A 24,878-nucleotide genomic window follows, 5' to 3' on the forward strand; every position below is an offset into this window, starting at 1 on the left:
GTCTTTCCTGGTTTCTCATTGAATCTTCACTTAAGGATTTCTGTTTATGCAAAACTATATATTGTTAAAAATACTTTTCTTACGTTAGATTTGACCTTTGTTAAGCCAAGGGTGCTACAAGATGTGCCATGTGTGTGCAAACCCTGCAAAGATTCTGACTAAATGTCCAGTAGCTGAAGAAAGTCCTGGAGGATATGTTTATTTGTTACATAATGTTAAAACTATAGGCACAATTATAATGCTATAGTGTATGTTTTTATCTATGCAGTGACTGTGTTGCAAGATGATTGTGGTGTGCTTATCCAACCTTCATGAATGGGTGACATAGACATACTTCCACTTGAAGTAAGCAGCTTTACAAAGTTTTATGAAGGATCGCATGCTGCTAATTGCCATTGTCCCTGCCCTGCTTGCTCACCAGATTATCCCAGCTATACAGGCCCCTCTTGAAGGCAAAGACTTCTTAAAGGCAATTTTTGGATGATTATCCATCATTTAGATTTTATTGGTCTAGAAAAACAGTTAATACTTGCTTATCCCATTCGGCCTATTTTTAAAGATTTAAATTTGTGCTAGAAACATATTAAAATTCAATCAATGGGTATTGTGTTTCAATTCATGGGTTTACTGTTGCATATTAAAATTCAATCTATGGGTATTGTGTTTCAATTCATGGGTTTACTGAAATAAGATGATAATTCTGACCAAGCGTTTCAGTCTGTTTTATATTGGTCATTGAGTTATTGCTTAGGTTAAGCAGTGAACTTAATATCCCTCAATTCATCCATGTCGCCAGGAGTGAAAGGAGGATTACAAGTTTTATAGTAAATACAACATACATTATCCTTCTACACTGCACCAGACAAAAAGCTGGAATATTCAGTATTATGTGGTAAATTTGGCCATGTAAATATTACGCACAGCAGTATCAGTATTTGTTGGGTGTACAATTATCACATGATAGTGAGGAGTGAGGCTATTACAATGAGAATATTAAGTGTAACCATCATTCAGTGAAGTCTTGGGGTTAATTGTAATCTCTTTTCTTATCTGCCTACATCTAAATAAGAAGTTGTTTATCTTTTAACTCATTTTGCATTCACATTTGTTATTGATTTACTTATACTGGAGTACCTCCAGCAGTGGGAATCCTTGAGGTAAGAGAAAGCTACCAAAAGAGGAATTTCAATGAATGAAATACCCTTTTTGACTAGCTCCTGATTGGTGTTTTAAATGATCACCTGGGACACAGCAAGCTTCCATCTTAACCTCCTATATGCTAATTAACAGTGAATCAAAAGGTGTGACAACTCTCTCTTGCCTTCATCTTCAAGAGAAATTAGTGTAATAAATAATACAATATAGAATAGAGGAATTATGTGAATATTGTCCATCATTAAATTCCTATGACTGCTACACAGTGTCTACCGCACATATCCCAAAGAATGCATAAAATGTGGTCCCATCGGGATCATGATGCATTATGGCTTCTCATCAAAGCAAGATCAGTGTGAAGTCAACTGGGTAAAATACTGTTTTTTAGGCCCATGACTCCCAGAAGTAGAGATGATTTCGTTTTATTCTGAAGACAAGGTTGTGTTCTACACATTAGTATTTGATTGGTGTCTGACTTTTAATTTATTTAGCACAGCCACCTGACCACTACATTATGCCTCACTTTTAAACACACACTCTCAGCATTCACAAAAGCAAAGCTGGAGGTCCCTGATTCTTCTACATCGCACCCAAGACATGGAACAACCTCCCTCAACATATCAGACTCTCCTCCTCACTTCTTGAATTCATCGATAAGCTAAAGACCTGGCTCATTGTATAAGCACCTTGGGGACCATTCACCTACGTAGCTGCCCAAGTGCCAGGATCACCCTCTTGGGCGATTAGTGCACTATACAAATCAACGTAACATAACATAGACATCACATGTATATCATGAAAAACCAAAACACACAGTTGTTCATTTTTTACTAAATATTAGTGAACCAAAAATTTTGATTTCTATGTTTGAAAATTACAATATTCTCACCAATTACCCCATGAACAAAGGGCCAAATATAAAGATCTTACGGAATTAAATATTTACACTTGATTGATACTCCTAACAAAGCTGAAAGCTTCATAACATGTGGTGGAAATCAAGTTCTGTTTAGCCTTTTATGGTAGGCAATATTGAATTATTCTCTTAAATGACGTTTGTAATTTAGAATGTATCTAGGCATTATCCTTCTCCCAAACTGAAATATGTTCATGATAGCATTCCGTCATGGATTCTGGGAAAACACTTGAGTGATAAGTGTTTTGTCTTGACATTTTTAAAGCACTTTATGGAGACTAAAGGGCTTTTATGCACTTATGTTTATTTTTTATTTGTGGGTCAAACACACAAAGTGATGATTGATTCAGTCAAAAGCACATTATTAATGAGTAAAACAAATTCAACAATACAGTACAATACCTTCAGTAATTTGCCTGCATTCTAGAGATGAAACACTCCACCCGTTAGTCTCCTTAACTTTTCCCACAAGACATTTTGATGTAACTGTAAGTCTGCACTAGATTATATGGACATTTTGGAGAATAATTCAAGGGTTTAACAGCTGCGAAAATGATTGGTAGAAATATAGACATTCCACTAACCTAGGCAGGAATATTTCATGTACATGCAACTAGTGTTGAGCTATTACATAAACCAAATAGTAGTGAACCCTTTATCTAGCCAGGTGGTCTTTGTGCTACCTGGAAATGTTTGTATCCAGTGTACACTTCACATTCTAAAAGCTGGTAACTGTTTATCTTTGGCTAGTAACAAGGAACATAAAAAGCACAATCATACAGATTAAGCACCTGGCATTAAATTAACAAATCTCTCCAATACTTTTTTGTTCATCATGTGTACTGTTAGTTGAGCATGTGAAGTTACACTCCATGATATTTCATAAATTGCAATGCCTATTTGCCATAAAAGAAAATTATAAGTGAAGAATTGTGAACACGGAGGAAAAGTATTGGAAACTTGCACAACTGAATCAGTAATAGCAGTATAAGCTGAGTAAAGTAACTCGGTGCAGGAGAAATTACATGGGAATAATGCACTGATGGTTTCTTAACCTCAACTTCCTATTGAATGATGACCTGAGAATAGAAACAGAATGTACTCCCAAGAGACAATTGGCCTCTGATATTTTTTTAACTGCTTTTTACTTTGACAGACCCATAATTTGAGTGTAAAATCTTGAAAAAAATTAAGAAGCATGGGGATTATATGATCTAACTGGATGCATGGCTCATTGCCACACCTCCTTTTCACCCTTGTTTATAGTAATAGACTGCTATAATAGAAAAGGGTATTTTAAATAAGAACACATGGAAAAAAATGGATTTATGCTATGCATCACTTGCTGGAAAAGTTATTCTTTTTCCAGCTGAAAACTATTTTTAATATTGAATATTCTGAGAAAACATGTCAATCCATATTAGTCTAAGCACACAACATAGAGCTGCTCTACTTATAGATTATAGATTTTGATGAAGGATTATCACACATATAATTGCAATTGTTCATGTTCCCTTATATATATTTAAATCTTTTTGTATAGATTGTAAGTGAATACAACATTATTGATGGTGATTGAAATTTAATGAAGGCTTCACAGACTATTTCATTTTTGAGGGGTAGTACAGTCAATAAAATGTGACTATGGATGATTCATTGATCTTTGCCCTCTGTTACAACCTAAGGGTATCAAGGATACAATGAAATTATGACTAGAAATTAGGGAGAATTCAAACTTTGGTAATTGCATGACAGTTATATTATTCCTCGAGATAAAGTAAATGAGGGGGATTCGTTTTTAGCTTGTTCACATGCTGCACATTTTGATAGTAGGAATTTGGCCTTTATATATTTAATAGGGATCACTGAAATAATATCGAGGGACAAAATATCGACTTGCAAAAATATCGTTGCAAAATATCGACAGTCAAAATATCGAGTTTGTATCTACAAACAGGTAAGTACAAAAATATTGAGTACAAAATATCGTTTACAATAATATAGTTGTAAAAAATATCGACTTTATTAAAAACAGTGTTAAATTAAATGAATATTAAAATGTAATTACTAAAATATACTTAAAAATACTTAAATTAACTTATAATAATTAAATAATGAATGAAAATAATAAAAACAAATTTTTACAATCTTATTTGTTAAAACATATATATATAGTAGCATACTATAATTAAATAAGATACTATTATATTACCATACGATACCAGAAGTGTAAAAAATACTATTCCCACTCCAAAGAGTGCAAGCATAGGGAAAGCGTTGGATAGCGTAGGGGTTAACATTACTATTCCCACTCCAGTGGGTGCAACAATAGGGAAAACCTACCCTGAACCCTAAAAATACCCCTTTACCCAAAAACCCAAAACTGACCCTAAACCCTAAAAATTCCCCTTTACCCAAAAACTGAAAACTGACCCTGAACCCTAAAAATACCCCTTTACCCAAAAACTGAAAACTGACCCTGAACCCTAAAAATACCCCTTTACCCAAAAACTGAAAACTGACCCTGAACCCAAAAAATACCCCTTTACCCAAGAACTGAAAACTGACCCTGAACCCTAAAAATACCCCTTTACCCAAAAACTGAAAACTGACCCTGAACCCTAAAAATACCCCTTTACGCAGAAACTGAAAACTGACCCTGAACCCTAAAAATACCCCTTTACCCAAAAACTGAAAACTGACCCTGAACCCTAAAAATACCCCTTTACCCAAAAACTGAAAACTGACCCTCAACCCTAAAAATACCCCTTTACCCAAAAACTGAAAACTGACCCTGAACCCTAAAAATACCCCTTTACCCAAAAACTGAAAACTGACCCTGAACCCTAAAAATACCCCTTTACCCAAAAACTGAAAACTGACCCTGAACCCTAAAAAAACTCCTTTACCCAAAATTAATTAATATTATTTAATTACCAATTAATTATTAATTAACAATAACAATAAAGTAAATATATTAGCACATTAGCTGTAATTAATTTAATGTAATAATTAATATTATTTTTTCCAATTAATTAATTAACAATAACTAAAAATTATATATATAAATAAATTACTCTAATTAATGTAATTAACTAATTAATATTATTTAATTACCAATTAATTACTAATCAAAAATATTTACAAACATATATTATTAATTAATTATTATTAAATTACTCCCCACCCTTATCCCCTATTAACCCAACATCCCGCTCCTAAACATTAACTACAATTTATATTACTATTAATAAAAAAATAAAAAAAAATAACCTTTTTTCTACATATTACCGAAAATTTTTACTTTGACTATTTATATATATTTTGTCTTGTCAATTTTTTTGAGTCGATATTTTTGTACTCAATATTTTTTTATCATTATTTTAATCGATATTTTGACCAACGATATTTTTGTTATCGATATTTTATTATTGTCGATATTTTTAACTCGATATTTTGTCCATTCGATATTTTGGAGTCGATATTTTGTCTGTGCACCATTTAATAGTCATGAAGGTTGGAGGTTATACTTCGGTAAAATACTTCGAATCTAGTTTTGCCCACTATTTGGTAATTTGAGAATTAATCATGACATGTTTCATGGACTCCAAATAATTGAATGTAATATCAGGTTTGAATTTGGTATTTAAAATGTAATCATCAATGACAAAATCTAATACAAACATTTTTGGATGAACACTACCACAATGCCAGAAGAAAAACCATGAACCTATTATAATTGGTGCATTCACTAGACTCCCTTATCATGCATGTGTAAACCACTCTTACTTTGAATGTGTACATATATGCATTTGGACAATGTTAAAAATATTGTTTTAATGCAAGTTCATAGCACTTTTCCTACAATATAATATAGAAAAGCCCAAGTAATTTGACGTTTCAAGTAAAATACACCTATCTTTTTTTCACATGAAATATCCTCACTAGAATGTAAAGAGGGTAACTGTAAGATTACTTCTATCAAGAAGCTGTGATGGTGCGACATCTGGAGAGAGAAAAAGGGCGCCTGAAAGAGTTTCACATTTAGCAATAAAACTACGGTCACCAATAAAGAATAGACTTATTTTTTATCAAATAAAATATAAAGGACCATGTCCAAGAAAGTAGCCACATAGGATCACTCGGCTATTACTTTAGTGTTGGCACCCTCAAAGACTGTGGTGCAGAGGAGATGGACTCTGTATCGCAGTATACTATTGGATGATGATATATTAGGAAAACTTGGTTTGTAATCGTAAGTGTTTTGCGGTCAATTTAGATAGCGCACCATTGGGGGTGGTTTGGTGATCTTCTTGAGGGGTAAAATAATGTCCGTCCAATTTTATAAAAGTAAGCTACGCAGAGAGGAGGTAGTACGTATTGAAAGCGAGATTCAGTGGCTGGAACAACAGTTACACGGGAACGGATCAGAGCAGGGTCACTGTTAGCCTCTTTCTAGACCCTCAAAATGGATCTTGTAGGGGTAGTTGAAGAGAGACTACAAGAAAAATGGCCAGCTAGTAAACTGGTCCACTTTAACTATGGAGAAGGCTGCGGTAAGCTACTTGCTTGGAAAGTGAGAAATAATCAGGCAAAATGCTTCATAAAGGAGATAAAGTGAGGGGGTTACTGGAAACTCTATTACAACAAGGGAGGGTATAGAGGACGCCCTTTTAAACCATCTTGGGAATGTATATTTGGAGGGCTTAATAACAACGGGGGAAGAGGTGGAAGGATGGTTGGGCCAAGATGTTTCCCGTACAGTCAACAAAGCTCAAAATGATATAATTAACAGCTTTATAACAGAAGGTGAGATTAGGAACTCCATCAGAGCAGGGAATTAAGGTAAAGTTGTGCGTCCCAATGGCCTCCCCACCAAGATATACATAAAATTGGAGGAATGTCTTATTTCGGTAATGGTGAGGCTATCCTCAGGAATTTTTGAGAATGGAAGAGAAATTCCCACCTCCTGGAATGATGCCACAGTGGCTCTGATTCAAAAACCAGATAAACCACCAAATACCTGGAACTCCTAAACGCCCATTTTGCTACTTAATTGCAATTACAAAATCTTCGCAAAGATACTTGCAGATAGGCTGAATGGGGTCATGGGGGATCTCCTACATGAAGCCCTGAAGGTTTTGTGCGGTGACAGGGGATTAAAGACCTCACGTACAACCTAATAGGAGGTATAGAGATCTCATCCATCTACAAAGTGCCCCAAGCAGTTATCACCTTGTATGCGGAGAAGGCCTTCAATAGGGTAAATTGGCCCTATATGTAAAACTTTTTAAGGCTGTCTAATTTGGGTGAAAATGTTTGTAGGTCCATAGAGGTAATTCACAAAAATCCTACAGCCAAAGTTTTGGTAAATGGGATTCTCTCAAGGTCCTTTAACATCTTTAGGGGAACCAGGCAGGGATACCCACTATCTCCCTGCCTACTAAATCCATATATTGAACCTCTAGCGGTGAAGATTAGAATACATGAAGGAATTCTTCTTCTTAAGTCCCGGGGTTGGAAGAAAAAGTTGGGACTATATGCAGATGACCTGGGGCCAGATGTAGGTAACTTCAATTTAGCGAGTCCTTAATAACGATTTTTACTGAATCGCTATTAAGGACTCGCTAAATGGAATGTAGGTAAGAATTGCTAAAATATTAGTGATTCCTTAACATTCCTTAATAACGAATCGGTAATTGAGATTTGTTATTAAGGAATACCTAGCCATTCATTCCTATGGGCTAGGAGGCCCATAAGAATGAATGGGAAGATATTCACTATTATCGATTCGGTATTACCGAATCGCTAATAGCGGGAGCTCGAAGGGGGTTTGAATTGCATGGTAGTAGCTTAGATGGCAGCATGACCAGGGGGAGGCCTGTGATTGCTTGATCTATGCTACGATTCTTTTATTTTTCTTTTAAAAGGAGGGAAGATGTTATTCAATACACCAAATGACTCTGAAGCCGGTAAGATGTTCAAGGCAATGCTCCATGATGTGAAACAGGGTGAGCTAGGTTTTATACATACATTTGGGGACCCCAGATTCTTTAAACAAGTGTGACTTAGGACTCTGCCGTGCTTCGGGATTCGTCTGCGTCTCCGGAAAGACAGCCTGGTTCTTTCACTAAAGAAAGCGGGGATATCAACCTTGGGTCAACTGACTGAGAATGGAAATTTGCTCCCTTGGAATAGGGGGCTAGAGATAACTAACAACATGCTGTCAAGATTTAACTATCTTGAAATTAAAAGCTGGATTCTCTCGGCTGGACTGGGTATGGGCTCATCAAATCAGAATTTAGGATAATCAACAGCGTTATCAGAAAAAAAGACACTCCAAATTTTGAGCGTGTCTAGTTGCACAGAAATAAACTTTAAAACAACTTCTTGTTCCTTTAGTTGCACATTTTCTGATTGGTGGATTCTATTTATAAATTATCCACCTGGATCCAGATGTTTAAATGTACTGGATGTGTTCGCTGTACCTGTCGGAAACGCTGTACCGGGACGAAGTGACAGGGAGGCCGCTGGATCTTAACAAGATAATAACCGGAATACGGTGAACAGAGGGAATCGCATATTAAGAAGCTTCCTGAGAACAAGAGGGGAATGGATACACATCTTCTTTAGACTCCACGAGCGGGTTTTAATCAACTTGCTCAAAGCAAATTGTATATGAACATATTAACCATACGGTGGTCACTCCAGGTACAGCGAACACATCCAGTACATTTAAACATCTGGATCCAAGTGGATAATTTATAAATAGAATCCACCAATCAGAAAATGTGCAACTAAAGGAACAAGAAGTTGTTTTAAAGTGTATTTCTGTGCAACTAGACACGCTCAAAATTTGGAGTGTTTTTAAAAAACCGTCCTGAAGAAGGTGTACCTATACACGAAAGACACCGAAACGCCGCGTCGACTTTTGGTTTTTACTGTAATTGTTGATTGATTGATTGATTGATTGATTGATTTTAAAACTTATATAGCGCTTACTGTCACCCCACGGGTATCCTGGCGCTTTGTCTGTTGTATAACTATGTAATATTGATACTATGTATTGTAAAGACATTTTTTTAAAATAAATTACTGTTTTCATCACCTTCGTATATAAGTTTGTTTGGAATGCTATAGGACTTTATGCAAGACTGAGTACCCAATGAAACTGACGATCAGCCTAGGTTAAAGCTGAGTTGTACTGTTGTAATTTGTCTATAGGGCTGTTCTTTAAGTCAGGTGGTGTCTTACTATATTAGATAAGGCCAGGGACACCACGACATAAGGAATATCCTCAAACTTAGGGACTATTTTTCTTTTTAAGATTTGTTCACCCTGTCCCGTATTGGTTCATAGGGTACCTCCCTTGTTTTGTTCTTTGATCTATCGGATGGACAGTTTAACTAGCCAACGATACTGTGGCAGAAGAGCTTTCCGGGTTCGCAGCCTGAAGACTTATGACAAGTATCTTGCAACATTCTATATTCCTCAGTACGTGCTGCGAATTTAAGGAGGAACCACCTTTTCAGTCTCCATAGGGTTTATTGGACCCCGCTAAAACCATCTAAATTGGGGAAAGGCCCCATGCCGAGATGTCCCATGTATGACAAGGAATAGGGGGATGACATCCAAAAAGTGCCCCTTATCTCTCTAATCATAAGTTTTCTCTAAACACAACTCCAGCTGTTAGCGCCCCCTCCACAGATCAGCGCCCAGTGCGACCCCACCAATCGCACTGCCCTAAAGCAGGGCCTGCACACAAGACACTGTGAATGCTAGTCAAAGGGAGCTTTTTATGTTTACATTTCTTCTTGTTTTTAATGTGCAGGCTCTCTCTGCTTTCTTAGTTTACACTGTGTTCACCTTGTCTTCAAAATCATCTCCAGATTTCGCTTTTAATTACTGGCAAAAAACGCATATTAATCCATCGTAACCACAGCACATATTGAAAGACTATCTGACCTTTGTTCATCACAAGAACCGGTTCTTATATTCATTGAATGAATAGAGTCTTCTTATAGAATCCATGCATCCTCAAGAACTGTGAGTGTAGAAAACAACACATTTTCAAAGGAGACCCCACCACATTGAACCTGGTGCAGATAAAAGTGGGAGCAGAAAGCTGGATTTTCAAAGACTTGAAACACTGGGCTATTTCTAGGTGAAATGAACTGAAAAAACTGTCAGGGACTGAGGAGGCCTAGAAAAAACACCAGCTCAAAAGATGAGATTTGTGATTAAGGCCGGGCATTTCTATGGTTTACACAGAAATCATAAAATGCTGACAGGGATACAAGAGGTCGAATTGTGAAGGAACCGGACGGCCTGACTTTAAGAGCTCGGTCGCCTATTACATTTCTTAAAAGGAGAAACAGTTTTTCTGTTTTATAACTGGAGCCTTGCAAGATGTATCATAATGAGGCGCTGGGTTCTCATTCAATAACAAACGGGTATATTTACCAAACGCATTCATTAGCATTCAACTTTTTGTTTATTCAGTCTCCGTTTGCTCAGCTTTGTTCTCGAAATTAATCTCCCGAACAAATGCTTGAATACGTTGACATCAATTATAATTTCAGTCAGTCAGTTCAGTTTTTTTGTAAACTCGGTGTTGTGTAGGACAGCTATGTAATGAACATCAGAATTGTGTTTCCAGCGCCCGAGTAATATATGGGGTTTTAAAAGCAGAACGTGAGATTGCCTTGCCTTACAACCATGTCTTTAGGGTGGTAAGAAAAATGTGCTATTTAAATGGTTTTTGGGAAGTTAGGATATCATGTAGATTGTTATGCAGTAAAACAGACTAGAACCACTTGACATTTCGGGGAATATTAACAAAGATTTTTACGCCTGTTTTGCGTCACAAAAGTGACGCCATTCAACGCAAAGTCTTTTTTTTCTTCAATTTACGTTCTAGGGCAAAACTTGTATTGCGCTGGAAATTGACTGCTACCTTACGCTGCTTTGCATTAACTACTGCCACAGTGTTGTTCCATGGGTGCTGCATGGGTGGCCAATGCAACCACCACCCATGGTTTTTGATGCAAATCTCTATCTGCTGAAAAAAGTAGACAGAGGTTTGCATCAAAAAATAACACCTTTCTTAACCTGTTTAGCGCGTCGAACATTCCGCCCCAGTGCGGACGTTCGATCGCGCTAACGGGATTCGGACGTCCAACGGTTGTGCGCAGCACCAGCGAGGTAGTGCACGCGACGACCGTTGGACGTTCGCAGCACAGAAGGGGTTAAAATTGGCTCTATCAAGGAGAAATGCTTTTGTTTCTCTCTATGATTGAAATTTGTATGAATTAACGCCAGCACCAGCAAACATCTTTCAACGACCTCATTAGAGAAAAAGCACAATATAAATTAGGGAAATGCAACTCAGTGATTTAGTTGACATTCATTAGTATATGATTTGTCCTAAACTCACGTGATAAGGTAAAAGTAATACATTACTCATCCGTTTCTGAACTGTGATGAAGCAGCAAACCGTACACGCCTTCATTTGAAAATAAAAATGAAAAATAAACCAAGCTCTAGTCATATAACAATTAGTACATTCGAAACACTAGACAGAAATCCCGCTTTTGGTTGTATTAGGAATATTCAGCGAATACCTATCTTGAATAGTGCACAGTTCAATTAAGGTTGTTCATTACTCTCAGCGGGCCTTAATCAAAACGTTACAAAATTAGATACTGAGGGGCAGATTTATGAGTTCTGGCGAGTCTCTGCAAATCAGCAGGGATGCGTCAGAACTGATGCGTCACGCAATTCTCTCCTTGCGGCACCACAGATGCGCCACATTTACAATGCGGCGCACCATGGTGCAAGGAAGGGCAGATGTGTGACGCATCTTGTGGTGTACGGGTGGCGCATTGTTGGAGTAGCGTCGCAAGTGCGACGCAACTCCTGCAATGTACAGAGGCCACCCAAACATAACGTGGTGCGTCACTCCTTACGCCTGCTTCAAGCAGGCGTAAGGATTTGACCCAGCAGCGTCGTAAAACTGACTCAGTGAAATCTTGTGGATTTCACTGCGTCAGTTTTATGGGGCTTTCCTACGAGGGAACGCCCACCCTGCGACAGAACGCCCACATGAAACCTGACGCAGGTTTCATGTGGCGCAGGGCTTTACAACGTGACGCATCTGCCTAGATGCGTCACGTTGTAAATAGGTCACAGGGATGCGCATCGTTTCCACGCCGTTGCGTGACGCAATGGCGGCGTAAACGTGGCGCAAGTCCGACATAAATCTGCCCCGAAAACTAAATAATCCATAAGCGAGCATATGCCAGTTTGTGGATCGTTTTGCCTTTTTGCAATTGTTATTTGTAACGCTGTGAAGGATGTGCACCGTGTATTTATAAATGCACAACACTGTGTGATACCCTTTGCCCTAACCCTACATATGCCAAATGGAGACATATATTAAGGAAGTTAATATTCGAGAAATCTTTTTTTGTAACAACACAGCTTTATTCCGTAAATTGTTTTTTGGGGCAACATACCATTACCTACAAAATTACTTCTTGAATTCCCCACATTTTCGGCACCTTTGTCAAATGTAACGTGATGTGTGTTACTCATTCAGAGAGGTGAGAGAGGTGAATTCTTCCACTTCATCTTATTAAAAATCTTAGATCCACACGGTACTAAAGTCTCAAATAAATACAAATCGAGTTATCAAACATACAAGAGACTACCAAAGCAGTGTAAGCCAATAGAGAAATACACTTCTTTTCAATTTATAATGTTTTTTGACCCAGTCAACTGTATTTTCTCTTATGGCTAAAGATTAAATCCTAAGAAAAAATCATTTATTTATTGACTCCGAGTTCTTTTATTGTTTTCCATTAACTATTTTAGAAATACATATTGCCTATTGTTGTAAATGTGTTTCATAAACGGACACCACATTTTCTTAGGTAGAAATTGTTAGATCTCAAGTAGGAACTAATAATAGATATAACAGTTAGACATACCCACCTCCATTTGTATGTCCCATTTTGGTATTAATTGAACCATTCCTTAGCAGTAATGAATATATACATAGAGGCAACATGCTTCACAATAGTCATTCTTTCAACCTTTTATAAAGACTCCTACAGACCATAGAAATAACTTGTTTTTAATCTATACAATTCATCATGAAAGGATGACAAAAGACTTTGTTTTGTATGTGCAAGTTACAAAAAATCAATGACTGTCACATGTGCAGAGGGAGAATTATGTGTTGAACAACAGGGACATTTTAGAAGATGTAAACAGCACTGGGATATTCACATATCCAATGACTTTGATGTCCATAGATAGGTGTTGGTATCAAATACCCCACAATGCAGCTTGTGATCGACAACTGTATTTTTTTACTAGAATAATGACATTCAAATAACTAGCCATAGTGCCTCAGCTAAGCAACCCTTCCCAGCAGCGGCCGGCAGTAGGAGTTCCTGTAGGGCGGTGGCGTGGGGAGGGGGAGGGGCAGGGTGGGGAGTAGTAATGTATGGATTACAGAGTTTAACAGGTAATTAAACATATAAATAAATAAAACGAATTTTGTTGCATGCACTGCATCGCATTTGGTGATGCAGTGCGCTCAACAAAATTTGTTTTGTTTATTTATCTGTTTACTTACCTGTTAAACTCCGTAATCCATACATTACTACCCCCCACCCTGCCCTTCCCCCTCCCCGCGTCACAGCTCTGCAGGAACTCCTACAGCCGACTGAGGCTGACCCTTCCCAGTGTTAACCCTTTCCATGCGGCCGCGATTCCCCTGGTGTGCTGTAAACAGCTCGAACAGGGGCGGGCCGTGACGAACCCCAGCCGTCATCAGCACACGAGCACCGTAGTGCATGACGGCTGGGGTTCGTCATCAGCATGGAAGGGGTTAAGTTATGAAACATGGTCAATAACACACATAATCTACATTGGTGACTCAGCTGAGTAACCTATCCAAGTGTTATGAAACTGGGGGCATATTTACAAGCCCCATGAGACGCCAGAGCATCACTTTTTTGTGATACCCTGGCAACACAGATTACAAAATCATATCTATGAGGCCACACAAATCTACTATGCATGGGTTTGCATGGCCTCATAGATATGGAGTAAGGCAGGGCAGCACAAATCACTGTGTTGCCTTAGGCATTGCAGTAGGTTTTCCCATGCAACACCCATGGAATTTGAAACTTTCCGAGATTTACGAGAGCATGAAAACCTGGCAAAGCACCAAAACCTTATGCCTCCCATTGAGAGGCATAACAATGAGAAATAACTTTATTTCTCCTTGTTGTTTCTGCTTTCTATGTCTGCAGCACACATAAAAAGAGGAAAATGCCTCTCAGGATAGATTTTGTGCAGGATAGTGTCCCTTCCTGTACAAAATGAATCCTGCCAACAAGACAGCCACCCTTGCACTATAATGAAAGAGTGCCTGTGTTAGAGCTAGGCTGCCCAAACTGCACCAGCTGAGGGGGGAAAGGACAGGAATGAACCATATTGCATTGGTAATTCCTGCCTTTCACTTTGTCCTAGGGCCCGCAAACGTTGACTTGCTCCACTGCTCTATGCCAAATCATTGTAAATGAGGACCATGGGGTTCAGTTAACAACACACATAATCAACAGTGGTATCTCAGCTGAGTGACATTTTCCAGTGTTAAGTTATGAGACACTGTGTTAAGTTAATAAAACACATATCACACAAGGCTGCACTTTTGATTACTAGAAATGGTTTGCAACTGAACAATAACAAGAACTATTTTAAAGTATCTCACAACCCTGAGAAGTAGGTACTATGTTAAATGCAAATAATGCCTTCTGCAATGAGTCAAAGGTACAACGGAGGACCACGGAACATATGAAAATGCAGACTTAATGTCAACTTTACATTCGAAAGGCATAGGGTGGCACACCAACCCCAAAAAATTAACATCAGCTAAAGGAATGTTTCTCAAATGTCTAGAAGCTTGGAAATGCTAGTAAAAATGCTGTCACTTATTTTGACTCATCTACATTTAATTTCCATCTCTCAAACGTCAATGTTGTTGTTTGTATGTGAGGGGTTGAATGGCCCCTCTTTCCCTTAGTCCATGTAAGAAAGGAGAATATCTCGTTTTAGTCATTTATCTTAAGACACACGCAACTCATGTAGAGTTTTTGTGTTGTGGTAGCGGGGTAGGATGATGAAAGAGATGGGGCACTGTAAAGCCCTGCTCATCTCCCCATCTTCATCTCTGAGCAGAAAGTGTAACTGAGAGGGACATATACTGGAAGATGTGGGACCAAAAATAGTTACAAGTATTCCTTATTGTTGGAAATGTGCCCTTTCTGCAGAGTCACCCTGAACTCTTTGACCTTTTTGCTGAACCATCTTTTCCCAGAGGCAAATGCTTGTGCTCTCCTTTCAACATGGTAAAAGTGGCATACTCCTGATTGTCATATTTAACTTACCTAAAGGTACCAAGTATACGGTACAGAGAGTGCACCCAGGGCCTGTAAGTTAAATGTCACACATTTGCTACCCACTGCAGTAACAATGTAAACATGACTGCAGCACTAGTAGACTGGTTGTGCAGGTTCAAACTGCACATTTGTCATGTCAAAATAACTCCTTATGACAGGCCCTAAGCCCTCCTTTTACATATTTAAAAGTAACCCCTAAGTAAGCCTTGCTGCTTATTAAGGCATGGTGCAAGGTATTTAAAAAGTAGGACATGTAAACGTTTATGGTAACACATGTCCTTACAGTGACTGGTGCCGCAAAGCTGTTTTCACTGTTTGACAGGAAAGCTTTGGATACAACATTAAGCTTCATAAATGTAATGTTTGCCTAGGAAACATCTAAAAAATGTTACTCATGAACTTTTTGAAATATTTATTACAAACCCATTTCAATAGTAAAGTTGGATTTCTAATAAATGTTTTAGAAAGATGACTTTTAAAAAGTCTGATTTGCCCTGCCTGAAGTTCCTGGAAACTAAATCTCATTATGCTCTTCCCTTTCTGCCAGCAAATATTAAAATGTTTACTGAGCATTAATGAGATCTGAACTTGTTTTCAGGACAGGTATAAAAGGTCTTGGTTGTGGAGAGGTATTGTTATGCCCTGGGCGGCATACTTCAAAGTAGCCTGTCCTGTCACAAGCAGATATTGCTAACAGCCAGGCCAACAACATCTTTTGTCCCTCCTTCCAGAACAGCCTCCATCACAGTGGTCTCTTGTTGTCATTACCATGTCCAATCCTGCTGGAGTGTCAAGACCTGCGGGGGAGTTTCAAATGACATTGGGGCACATGTCAAGGGAGGGAAACAGAATGACCAAACGATTTGTGTGTACCCACAGTCTGGTTGCTGAAAGTTCTCCCTTTCCCTACTAGTCTTATGTCTCTGAGTTTGTTGTGGATAAGGCACTGCATAGAAATGGACTTTAGTGTTAGATATGGGAGGACATTAGGGTTACCATAGTACTCTCCCCATACATACCTAGACCTCAAAGCTCAAATTTATTGAAGCCATCTTAAAAATGGCCAAAGTCAGGAGGGTTAGCACCGGGGATGTCTACCCCATTAGGTAAAGGAATTCCCAGGGGTCATTGCAATCACCTAGCTCAGGCATGGCATAAATGTGGCATCTCAAGGCCCCCGCTTCAGAACACTGTTGGGCCTATTGAAGATCAGAATAATGAAACTGCTCTGTGAGACATGAGAAGAGTCTAGCCGTTGCAATTGCTTTCTATTTTGTACCCAGGACAAAGAAGTGAACTCCAAGGGTCATAAGATCACCTACTGTTAAAGTCACAGGGACCAAAAAAGCTGCAGGAGGCCTTTTTCTGCAACTGGCCAGCTTACCAGTGGCAAAATTAGCGGGACTGGACCATCCTGTTGGCTTCTGCCTGCCATTCTCAGAGTCTCTAAATATCTCCCCTGAGGTCATGGGTGCGAGAGAGAAAGTGCCTATTTTTGCATGACCACCTCCAAACGTTTGGACTCATGCTGCTATCTCTTTAACTCTCAGAGTGCACAGAGTCCTGCCTAACAGGCCACAGTGCCAATGCTCTGACACTTAAAGAGTGTATGTCTCATTCACTTACTCACATTTGACATAAGTTAACTTACTTATTAGTCCCTAGATATTGTACCAGGGGTACCCAAATATTTTGCCACTCGTGTGACAAAGCAAAGCATTAATCTTAGTTCACCTTTCAGTCTGGGAGAGTGGTTTCAAACTGCTAACTCAACTTTGCCATATAAACCAATGGCGAAACCCAAACCATCCTTTTGAATATTTATGTCACCAGCTGCTGGTTAACCCTGGGTTAAGTACTACGCTATGCTCGCCTAGATTGCGAAGTTTGCGCTACTTCGCACTACGCAAATTGCACGTAGCACAGTGCAAACATGCGTATCGTAGAGGTCATTTTTTGCTTGCTCGTGGTCCTCAACATCAAGTTGGCGACTGCGAGTGAGCGAGCAAAATGACATCCCAGCGAGACTTTTTTCTTGTTTGCGATCAGCAACCTCAAGTTGCTGATCGCAAGCTTGGAAAATAAGCCTCCTGGCGAAATTCTCAATGCGGGGAGGTCAGGTTTCTCATTGCGAGTGGTCTTGTATGATCGCGACCGCTCTCGGTGAGAAACTACCAGTCTGCCTTGAGAAAGCAGCAGATCGATTCTAAATCTACTCGAGCTGCAGAAAATGACCGCTTGCACTGTGCAAGATGCGGTTTGCACTGATTGCACAGTGCGGACAAGCATCTGGCACTGTGCAATCAGTGTAAACAGCATTTTGCACAGTGCACTATGCAGTTCGCGTAGCTACGTGTAGCTCGCATAGTGCAAAATAAACTTTGCATAGCTACGCATAGCGCAACTATTAAAACTACGTCCAGGAATACTGCTGGTGCAATATGGACTGCACCAGCTGCCCCTGTGTACTGGCAATGAAAGAACTGTGCCTGGGGTGCCCCACTCATCAAAAAGATTTCCCATGAGCCCCAGACAGAGAAGATGTCTTCAAGAGTCTGTTGATTGGCTCTCTGCTGTAGCCACAGGACAAGAACAGCAGAGAAGGCTGCACCCTTAAGAACCCAGTGCCTGACTGTTGCTGGATGCTGAAGTGCAGTCTGGGAGACCAAGATCTATTCCTCAAAAGTTATACCTGAGTTTGCAGGACCCAGGAGAATCATCAGAGTGCAGTTTGGTGCCTAGCACGAAAGTATATTTTACGTTAAAGGTAAATGCTGGTTTTGCTGTAACCAGAGACTAGTAGACCAGCTGCAACCGGTTTTGTGCTGTACCTCACCCAGCTCGGCGATAAAAATATTGCCGCTAAGCCAACATACCGATAATTATCGCTAGTTGTTGGTAATATGCCCCCATCTTTCTAGTTGTAATTTCCTCATAACATGTTATTTAGCATCTGTCTGCATAGAAAATGAATCTATTAGTTGGAAGTACTAGGTATTTCTTTCAATTAGCACCACTATACCAGACTTGCATTATTGCCTCTAAACGCATAGACAACCACAAATAATCCTCTCCGTCTGGTACTATGTAGACCACAGTCCTCTGTGGAACCAATCACAGAATTAAATAAAAGCTTCTTACACTGTACAGTTTTTAACTCCCCAGTCATAATGAATCTTAAGTTTTCCTCAATGTACTTGATTGGCCTACAAACAACATCAGTTAATGCGTTTCTGCATGCAATTCTCATTATTTTTTACATAGGCGCTAATATCAGAACATTTAGTGTGCTAATATTGTGAATGTAATGTAGAAGTGAGTGATGCCAAACATTTGTGAAGAAAAAACATAACAATTTGCTGATACCAAAATCATAAATACATTTACTTGAATTGATGCTAACAGTGAACTCATGTATGTACCTGAAGTAAGTCATCCATTTTGTTCTGAGATCTGTGAAAATAAATCTCACAATGGGAGACCATACGGGCAACGTATCCACAATCCCAAAATAATGCAATTGGATAGCACAAGCTCTATTTGGCGGCTCGCAAAGAAAGATCCAAAGTACAGAAAATGCAATACAGTGTATCTCTATAAATATCACTCCTGGGAACTCAAAAAATGTAGCCCCAGTTTTAAACGACACATTTTAAGCAAAATGATTATAGATTTGTAAGAGTGTAGTGCGAAACTACTCAGAGTGCACATTCAATCTCAACAACTTAAAAAATGTCTGCAGGGATTTTCAATTGTATGCTTGTTAAGACAAGGTAGCCAGTTCTATAAAAATAAAACAAGAGAATTGGCATCTCGATTGTGGATCCGAATCTACAACAGGGTGCAATTAAGCCATTATATATGTTTTGTATAGGGGGTTATGAGAGCCCAATCAGTAGCAGAGTTTGAGAACTCGTTCGTCTGATACAAGAGGTGGTGGCTCGCAGAGGTAACGCTATGGGGTGGTGAGTCGGGCGGGTGGGATTCGGGTAGTGGAGTTTGGCATATGATGGGAAAGATTGAAGTAACGATCATGGGGCCAGATGTAGGTAATCCTATTTTACCGATTCTAAAATACCGAATTTTACCGATTCGGTATTTTAGAATCGGTAAATGGGATGTAGCAAATAATTCGGTAAAATTTACCGAATCGGTAAAAATCAGAAACTCCGATTCGGTATTTACTGATTCGGTAAATTCCAATTCGGTAAATTCCGATTCAGTAAATTACCGATTCGTATTGACCGAATCGGTCTTTTTTGATTTCCTACATTTCAATTGCCCAATACTGGTCGGTAACGGCCGAAATTCAATATTTTCGGCCATTACCGTCCGGTATTTGGCTACCTACATCTGGCCCTAAATAAATAAAACCACTTACCTTCTGCTTGCTGCAACGCCGAGGTAAGTGGTTTTATTTCTTTACTTTCACCTTTCCCGTCATCTGTCATACTCCATGACCCCCCACCCCACCCTGCCCAGCCTCACCACCCCACAGCATTACCTATGCGAGTCACCACTGGATGCAAGTTAGGAAACGGATGGGTTTATCATATAAACCAATCACTGAAGTGCTAATTTAAGACAAGGCTTGCTGGTGTCTTAAATAGTTAAAAAGTTGCAGTAGTGCAATGTTTCCACTAAAGACAGTGTCTAATGTTTTTTTACTGGAACGTTAAAGGAATGTGATGCATTTGATCGGAAATGTAAACAGAACACAAAACAATAACAATACAATGCTAACTAACAATGCAAAACATAACAGGGCAAAATGCAACAAAACTGTCAAAACAAAATGAGGCACAATAAATACAGTACAAATACAACAGCAACAGAATAAAATATTGCAGCACAAAAAAGCGCACAACAAAATACATCACAACAAATAAGCACAACGATCTTGTTACAAATTACCACCACCAAAAATCTGCTTCCATCATATGGTGACACACGTTGTTAGGTCTAAATATTCCCTAACTTACCATAAATGACAAATAACAGTGCCAGTGAAACACATTTTGTGATCAGGCCCATAGTGTGAAATCAAGCTCACAGCTGCAATGTGCTGGAAATGGATGCACCAGACAGGCTTACTCTTCTTATCTGCACTTTAACCATAAAACCATCATTCATATTTTTTAATGTGCATGTAGGTGTGTTCTCCTTTCTCCATTTACTTCAGTGAAAGGTGCCTCTTGAGTGAAATAATATTTTAACTTTTGTTCTTAACTCAGGCCCGTCCAAACCCACTGTGGTTTTCAATAAATTGATATAATGGGTCATCTGCATTACTGACCATGCTGTTTCTTTTAATAACCGAAGCTATGCTTATTTGATGAGGATCCATGGTTAAAGAAAAGTTAAGCCTGCTATATAATAATGTGGTTTCCATCACAGACTCAAAAATGAACTCAGAAAAGGCTCAAGTGAAGTGACAACTTGATTTCTTGTGGGATTCCATACCCCAGATATTTCCAGAAAAGCTACATCTTTATTTTGAAATATAAAACAAAGGCCCATATTTTATAAGGCCGAACTGTGGCCAAAATTGTACCACTGTGTAAAACAAATGACGGTGCTATTGAAAAGTCTAGTGGTAATCATATCTAAAAACAAGCACTGGCGAGGCCAATTGAGTTGTTATTTGTATAGTGTGTGGATACATCACGTAATCATTAAACCTATTTCGTTAAAAATTCCTTGATTTCCTTACAGCACTGATGATTAAGCTCAAATACAAGCTTCTGAAAAATGGATGCTACATAAAATAACTCAACCACTTTCTTTCTGTGGCATCTATTTTTCAGCTGCAATCATAGTACTCACTCGCTAGTTCTCCTGGAGGGCTCACAGGCGGATTTCAGATGTCAATCAACCCATGATGCAGTGCAGGAGGTGGTAGGGCCCACTCATATAACCAATACTAAAACAATTAGATTAAAAAATACTTCTGTGGGCTGAGGCAAGATGTGACTGTTGATCTCTCAAGCCAATGGCTGAAGGTTCTTTGACAAAAGATGCCCATAACTTAAAGTGACCAGCCCATAGACCTTGAACAAAGTGAAAAATAATGGATCAGATTTACAAGAAAGTTACGCATCTGTAGAGATGCATCACTTTCCTTGCACCACCTTGCGCCACCCTGAGAAACCCTTGCAACATCATGGATGCTCTGTATTTACGATACGGCGCACCATGGTGCAAGGATTGACAGATGCGTCAGAAATTCTGATGCATCTGTTGGGGCAAAAGTCATGCATTGCTGGAGTAGTGTCCCAAGCATGACGCAACTCTAGCAATGCATTTTGGGGCCTAATCCCTGGGTCCTAGAAGTGACGCATTGAATTCTTGTAGATTTCACTGCTTCACTTTTATGAGGCTTTCCTGCGTGGGAACGACCACCCTGCATACATTATACCTGACGTAGGTATAATGTGAGGCAGGGCTTTACAACGTGACCCATCTCCCTAGATGAGTCACGTTGTAAATTGCCCGCATTTTTTACACCGCTGCTGCATCACAAAAGTGACGCAATAGTGGCACAAAAGTGTTGCAAGGGGCTTGTAAATCTGCCCCAATATATGTTTGCCTCGAACAACAAAATCTCCCAACATGTCACTCAATTAATGCCATGCAGTCCTAACCCTTGAACAATTATTAACCCGGAATCTTGATAGTCTCTTGCTTATACATTATTAATATTTGAAAAAGAGAAACTCTTAAACTGAAACAGAAAAAAAAACATGTTCTAAAATGCAACTGTAGGGAAAACTTAAAATGACCACAATAGTCATTATAACAAAATAAGGAAACGCCCAGGAGAACGTTTCGGCAAAGCAAGGGCATTACTGTTCTTCAATCACTTCCAGTGACCCTGGGGGGAAAAGTCTGAGCATGTACGCCTCAAGAAGACGTGTATTATTAGCCGTGAAGGATTCGCCTCACATTTCGCTTTCGTGTGCAGAAGGTTTGGCATATTATGTGATTTTCATGAAAGAGATTTACTTTTCAAAATCCTATTCAAAGCTTTTTCTACATAATGTAAAGCTTGTTATTTCGGCTCTTTGATAACGTATTGCTGTAGTAAGCAAATGGGAAAAGTAAAAAGGTTTTGAAAGAGCTAGCATATGTTGTTACTAAAGTCCTGATGTATGACATTGCACTGATTTAACCACACTAAGAGGCATATTTACAAGTCCCTATCGCCACAGGAGCGTCACTTTTTCTGACGTTCCTCTGGTCATACTGGCTTCCCCTTATTTACATGGTAGTTTTAAGCCATTTATTGTGGCTTAACGCTGCCTTATGAATAAATCACCCTTTCACACTATACTTGGCATGAATGGGGTAGCTAATGGGTGTTGCGGTGGGCGATCAGTCACACCACCCATTGATTTTGATGCTGCCCATATTTACAAGAGTGGCATAGATATAAGGCAGCGCCAACATTAAGACCCCAAAAAACCCCGGTCCTAACATGGCGCAAGGAGAAGAAATGTATTATGTCTCCTCGTTTTTTGCAGTTTCTATGAAATGTCATGCATGATTGTTTATGTGCAGGAAGGTGTCCCTTTTTGCACATAAACAATCATTTTAAAAATGATGATGAATTGCTACCTCTATGTGTGCTGCATTCTGCAGCACACATAGAGGTAGCAAATCGCCATTTAAGATAGTTTATGTGCAGGAAGGGACACTTTCCTGCACATAAACAATCATTCCCACAGCGCAGGCACCCTAGCACTGAAGTGCAAAGGTGCCTGTGCTGGCGTTGGGCAACAGTAATTAGCTACAGCGCAAGGGGAAACTGAGGGCTGCACCATATTGTTGTAAATATGGTGCAGCCCAACGTTTAAAGAGCGGTACAAAATGGGATGGTGATGGACGGAGCATCTGAATCAATCAAACACTCACACCCAGTCAAAAGATCTGGGTTTAATCCATCACGGTTCTTTAGCCCACTCTGCCACCCCAGTTCAGACATGGCTATATGCAACAGTCTGACCCTGTGCCTCATGGGAACAGTCCAGCCCGAACTGCCAGGCCATGTCTTCCCTGGACCGGAAACAAGCTTCCGAGGACCGGTTTCTGGCATTCCAGCCGTCTTCAGCCCGGCTTGCTTGAATCCAGTGGCAAAGTGAGCAAGGGACTCACGTCTGAGCATACCCTGCCACACTTATGGCAGCCAAAAGTGGAACAAAATGGGATGGTGATGGACGGAGCATCTGAATCAATCAAACACTCACACCCAGTCAAAAGATCTGGGTTTAATCCATCACCGATCTTTAGCCCACTCTGCCACCCCAGTTAAGACATGGCTATATGCAAATCAGCCTGACCCTGTGCCTCATTGGAACAGTCCAGCCCGAATTGCCAAGCCATGTCTTCCCTGGACCGGAAACAAGCTTCCGAGGACCGGTTTCTGGCATTCCAGCCGTCTTCAGCCCCGCTTGCTTGAATCCAGTGGCAAAGTGAGCAAGGGACTCACGTCTGAGCATACCCTGCCACACTTATGGCGGCCAAAAGCGGTACAAAAGGTGGTGGTGATAGACGGATAGGATTGTGCCTGACCTAGTGAATGCTGGCTCCGCCCCCCTGTGGTGTGTCTGGTGATGAGCCCCCATCTAACAAAGGGGAAGAGGATCTTGGAAAACAAAGTGCTCCACATCCCCCCTGAACCAGTTGCATCTGGTTCCCCCATGCCCTGCGATGCAGACAAAGAAATGTTGAGTATAAATATAGGGGCTGTGACCACACGAGGGGTGCTGTACCTGACTTGGGGGCGTGCTGCTGCCGGGACCCAGGAGGAACCACCATGGGGGCTTACCTCCCTGCTGGAGGGCCCTGTGTGCTGGCATTTCTGGGCCCAGCTGTGCCCCTGAACCTGGAGGAACTTTTTGGCTTGGACTCTCTGTGATTTAGTGCCTTGTGAGCGCTGTGCTTTATTCCTTGAATTGGCCCAAGCAGGAGGAGAGCGGGGGATGCGCCACGCTGAGCTGCTATCTTTTTCGAGGGAATCCCCATCGTAGGGATTCCCCCGTGGTACCAGGAAAGAGGGTTCCCACCCCCCGTTTGTGCCACATCGAGCAGGAGCCCACCCCGCGGTTTTGCAAAAACTTGCAGCGGGTACCCGCCCTGTGTTTACAAGAGAGAACTGGTGCCCACCCTGCATTCTGCACCTACTTTGGCGTGTGCCCACCCCGCTAATACTTTTCATCAAAAGCAGGAGTCCACCTTGCGTTTCTCTGCCAAGTGAATCACCACCGCGACCCGGGTAAACCGGAGACCAGGCAGCCTGCCTGGTTGGACGCGGGGCAAAGGAGAAGCGGCCA

This window comes from Lissotriton vulgaris, chromosome 2_1 (assembly GCF_964263255.1).
Source record: "Lissotriton vulgaris chromosome 2_1, aLisVul1.2, whole genome shotgun sequence".
Lineage (NCBI taxonomy): Eukaryota > Metazoa > Chordata > Amphibia > Caudata > Salamandridae > Lissotriton > Lissotriton vulgaris.